We start from the raw sequence: 6,000 nt of genomic DNA on the forward strand, positions 1-6,000 counted from the left end.
GTTGGGTTTATTGTTTTGAAAATGTATGTTTATCTACCATTACAGGCTTGATTTATTTTCTGGGGCATAGATAAAATAGGCATCCTAAAATCATGGACTTGGGGCCCTAAAAATTAATTTGATATGATTTTTTTGTTTGTTTGTTTTTCATTGTCGTTAATGATCATGGTTTTGAGGTCCATGATTTTACTAGTTTTAACTTTGCTGAATGTAAAAATCCACATAATTAGCAATCAAACATCCATTTTGTTTTTCCCCCAATGCTCCAAAACACCTAATAGTAGTTTATGACAAACAACAGCATCATCAAGCCTGTAAGATCAATTTACTGTAAGCATCTCCATCAACACAAACAAACTTAGTGAAATTAATAATGAATAATGGTGTGATCTTGTTGATGAGTAATACTTTACTCAATACACAAATCTTCACTGCAGGACACAGGGATAAATGCAAGAACAGGGGCACTGAACATTGTGATTTTGACCTAGGACACGCACACACACACACACACACACACACACGCTCTCTCTCTCTAATGTTTTCTGAATATGAATACCCCTGTGCTCGAGGAGGAACTGCTAGTTTTGCTGGAGAATCTCATTAGCATCGTAATAGCTTGCAGCCTTATTTGCATATTGCCAAGAGTGATTTTTTTTCCTTTGGATAAAGGAGAGAGAGAGAGTTGGTAAAAACTTTGAAGCTCCATATTTTATTTCATTATTTAAGTTAAATAAATTCTAATTGAAAGACGCCTTTCAATTATGTTTCCCTACTTGTATTAGATACAAATAGTTGACTTGTTGAGCATTTGCAGAGAAAACATCCATTACTGCTGAGATAAACAATATTTAGTTTTTTCTCATTATGAAAAAATAAATCACAAAATAAACAAAAATATCATAGTTTGTGCTTCAATTAATCTGAAACTACAGAAAGACAACAAATGTGTCACCTGAGGGACATTTTAGCAATAAGGAACACAAACTCATTTTTGAAGAACTGCTGACAACATTATCTCAAAATTAGGATATTTAAAGACTAACATTTTGTGCCATGTACATTTGAACTGTTTTCATGCACATTAGGCAATTTCTTCTGATGCCTTCACTGTAAGCATGTGAAATCCCCTCTGCATACTTCATTACAGTTGACCTTTCCTTGTGGTAATTGTGTGTCTCCATTTGACTTCGCTATCGGACTTCATTTCAGTGGCGTATGACATATTTGTGATGTGAAAGCAATATTTACTCGGCCCTGCTGGTGGTCACCAAACGGCAGTATCTCAGTCTCACACATATTCGTTTTCCTTGATGGTGACATTCTAAAGCCAAACCTGGAGATCTGAAAACCCTTTGTATTTTCTACTGTAATAAAAAACAGAAAAGAAAAAAAAAATCTAATTTCACAGTTTAACATGCTTGACTTGTCTGACTTGTGTCACTTGAGTATGCAAAACCTAACTGTCGACTTCCCCCAAGGGATTTATGGGAAACAATTACCTTGACTTAGTTTAGTTGCGAGCTGCATAGCATAATTTATTTGTGTATGTTGTACATGCATTATATTTTGTGCCTGAGTAGCGGACATAAAAGTAAATTAAAGAAGGCTATACTCAAAGAATCAAGGTAATTATTCTTACTAAACCACAAGAGTAAACTAAACTGATTGGTTTTTATACTGAATGCTTCCTATGGGGCAAATAGCCCTATATCGAGGTATACAGCCTATATATATATATATATATATATATATATATATATATATATATATATATTCTTTTTGTTCTTTCTTTTCTTTTCTTTTTTCTTTTCTTTTCTATTCTACTTTCTGACTTCTTCTGATTAACAAAAGCAAAAAAGACCTCTAACACTAGCTTGCTCTATACTTTTTCTATTCTATCTGTTTTCTTTTTATTTATTATATGATTAAAAAAAAAACCTTGCTACGTGTACTGCATTAAGCTAACTGAGACTTGTTATAGCACTTGCATATCATTGCTCTTTTGTTGATTTGATTGCTTCCATTGTCCTCATTTGTCCTCATCTATCTATCTATCTATCTATCTGTCTGTCTGTCTGTCTGTCTATCTATCTATCCTATATATTTTTTCAAAGTTACAAATTCCAAAGGATTATTGAAATAAATTTGGCAAGAAAATACTTATTTGTTTTTTACACTTCGAAATTTTACTTGCTGTTTCTTTGTAATTGTTTGTAAATTTTATAGCAATTTCTAAACAACTTCTAGAAAACCATTTTTGCACCTAGAACAACATATTTTTCAGTGTAAAATTTATAATTGCTACAGATTTGGTACTATATAAACCCTGAAAATCTTTCTGCTATTGTTTCTGCAAAAATCTTTCTCTATCTAATTGTACCACTATGCCACTGAACTACGCCAACAACCGGCATTGCATTGATTCAGTATTGAAGTCTGTCTTTCTCTCTTCAGCACACCGTTTTTCCCTCTCTACATTTCACTCACTAACTCACTCTCACCCTCTGCCCAGTCTTGAAGTCTACATAGATCTTCACCATCATCGAACATCTGTTTACAATTTCAGTCATGGGGTTGAGGCCCTTCACGAACACTTACATATCAACTAACACAACAGTCTCATGGTGATCTGTACCGAGCATGATAAATGACTTTGTCCCAGTATCCTGTGATTTGATTTCATCATTTCGTACTGGGAAACACCCAGTTTTATTGATGGAGAAAATGGAAGAGGGAGGGAGAAAGAATGTCAAATACAGTACACACATCTATAAAACCAGCAACACACACACACACACACACACACACACACCAATTCCCTCCCCCATCTCTACTTCCTCTCCTCTCCTGAAGCTTGCTTCCCCACACACACACACACACATACACACACAAAATGAGCATGTAAACCGTGGCATATATTTTAACACCCACAGAGATCCACATATGACAACTGTTCATCCACATGGACAAATATCTGTTTAAAATATGCAATCATATTGTTTGTGAGTATGTGCTATGATCTCTCTGTGTGTGTATTTGTCTCTCTAGGGCAAACACAGTCCAGTCTCAAGGGAATAGTCTCAGGCTGAATGTTGCTGCAATGAGGGAGTGGAATTTTACCCACACTCCACCTCAGCAGGAGACCCGAACACACACACACACACACACACACACACACACACACACACAAGCGCACCTTCTCTCTCTCAGCCTGTCTGTCTTTTTCTCCTGCTTCATGATTATTCATTCTATTCCAGACAACAGAAAATGACTAGCATGTGTTGACACATGTTCCCACCTCTCTGAGGATTCAGAAGCAGTCCTGGTGACTAGCATCTCACTCACATCTGAGGGTTTGATGTTTCACCTGACTATAAGAAGTATTCGATTGAAGTTATACCGTTCGCCTGATTTGCCAGATGTGACACTGTGATGATTGAGCTGACAACAATACCTTTTAAGTGAAAATGAGACAAGCAACAGATAAATTAGATGCCAATGTGTTTTCTGCTGTCTTTAAAAACCAAAAATAGTTACCAAGTTTGTGGAAAAACATTGGACACTTTTTGCCATGACCACACTGATGAGCAGAGCAGAAAAATACAGTCAAGCACAAACAGTTTTCGCAGTGTCTTAATTAGAATTATAAAATGGATAGTTTTCTCATTTCTAATTGGATGAGCTGCATTGTTATAATAATGCTGATAAATAAGTTGCTACATTGCTTGGCAACCGTAAACAATTCCAGTTAACAAACAATCCTCTATTCTGAATTATAACAGTTTATTGAGTATTAGTGAATCTTGTTTATTCCAGTTGCCAATGTTTAATAAAATCTTTGCATTATTCCTACATCATAAAAATACTTTGTTAGCCTAAATGTGCTTCATGTAGTAACATCTAAATGAACTGGTGTAAATAAATGCACATACATACATAACATGCCTGAATCAATTTAAATACATTACTATAGGTTACACCAATGAAGGCTTTTTTTCTCTTAGAAGATGTAGAAATAGATCCTTTGCATGCTACGTATCTTCTAAACTGTAAAAACGTGGTAAAATGACTGTTATGCACAGCCTTATTTCTGCATACTGTACATAAAATGTAACAGATGCAGTGCAGACAGTAAATGAGGAACCACCACTCTTCATCAAGAAATGCACATCCACACAAGCACAAACATAGACAGCATGACTGTATGCTGTATGACTGAATCAGCGGTCAGAGCTGCAGGCATTCAGATACAGAGAGAGAGTGAGAGAAAGGCAAAAACCCTTTATATCGACAGATTACTCACACACGCACACACGCACACACACACTGCAGATTACCCCGGCAGCCCCGATGAGATTATCATTCTCGCAGATTCTGAACTCATGTTGTTGGAAGATAGCAGTCTGCTTCTACACCGAACATTCTGACTGCCCACAGAACTAGACCTGATCTGGATGCAGTGCAGTTATGACTGAAAAACAGGATCTGATGTGCAGCTGAAGTTCATGTCAGTATGTTATACAATGAGGATCTGGACACTTGGACATGTCATTGCATTAGATAACAAAATGAGTGGCATCTGCAAACAAATGATGGCAGTGCATTTCTCTAGTGTCACTTTTATGAGCCATTTTTACAATGATTTTAACTGGCCTCAAGGTGACTTTGAATGGATGTATGAAGTCATTTTGCTCAAGTTCATACAGATGCCCTACATTGAAAAAAGTGGTAACATGCAATTGTTGCTTCAAAGATTTGTTTCTACATTCCTGAAGCTCAAACAGAAGAGCATTCAGTGAGAAACGGCAAGGTCATGGGTTTGATTTCCATGAATGCATGAACTGATAAAATGCGCAGTATACTCTGAATGCAATTTTGGATAAAAGTATTTGCCAAATGCATAAATGTGACCCTAGACCACAAAACCAGTCATAAGTAGCACGGGTATATTTGGAGCAATAGCCAAAAATACATTGTATGGGTCAAAATGATCGATTTTTCTTTAATGCCAAAAATCATTAGGATATTAAGTAAAGATCATGTTCCATGAAGATATTTTGTAAATTTCCTACCATAAATGTAATAAAACTTAATTTTTGATTAGTAATATGCATGGCTAAGGACTTCGTTTGGACAACTTTAAGTCTCAATATTTTGATTTCTTTTTGCACCCCCAGCTTTATTCAGCTTTCAGATGATGTGTTTGAAAAATTGACCATTATGACTGGTTTTATGGTCCAGGGCTAACTAGGGCTGAAGCTATCGAATATTTTAGTAATCGAGTATTCTACCGAAAATTCCATCGATTAATCGAGTAATCGGATAAGAAGAACTTTTTCTTTATTAAAGAGCAATACTAAGTATACGAGAGAAAAAGACAGGTCTCTTAAAATTAACAAGTAATTTGTTTCCTTTTTAGAAAGGAAAAATATTTTTATTGCTGAAATTGCATATATTAATAACTGTGAAAACTAAACCCATTTAGTGCATTTAATTGCCATATTACATTCAAAATGCAAATACAAATATATACAAATTTAAAAATCAATTTCAAATTACTTTAAAAAGGTAAACATAGTACAACCAAAAACTAAGACATAAATCAGAATAATAGTAATAAAAAAATTATAATAAAACCTTAACATTGTGTAACTTAACTTTCAAGTTTCAGCCGATCTAGCTCAGGCATGACATAAGCCTTTACTGTCTTCTTGGAAGGCTTTGTGGCTTTTGTAAGAGGCAAAAATTTGTGGGCAGGAAGCTAACGTGGAACAAAAACAAGAGTCCATACAGATAACATTTATTAACACATTTTTCAGCAACATGAATTTAAAGTTATTTGGAGAATAAACCCTCTTAAATGTCTCTCTGCATACTGGTGTGTGTGTGTGTGTGTGTGTAATCCTTTAAAGGAGCATGTGGTTGCAAACACAGTGCTCTGTATGTAGTTACAGTAAATGGTAGGGATGCACCGAAATGAAAATTCTGGGCCGAAAC

This window comes from Sinocyclocheilus anshuiensis, unplaced genomic scaffold, assembly GCF_001515605.1.
Source record: "Sinocyclocheilus anshuiensis isolate Anshui unplaced genomic scaffold, SAMN03320099.WGS_v1.1 scaffold328, whole genome shotgun sequence".
Classification (NCBI taxonomy): domain Eukaryota; kingdom Metazoa; phylum Chordata; class Actinopteri; order Cypriniformes; family Cyprinidae; genus Sinocyclocheilus; species Sinocyclocheilus anshuiensis.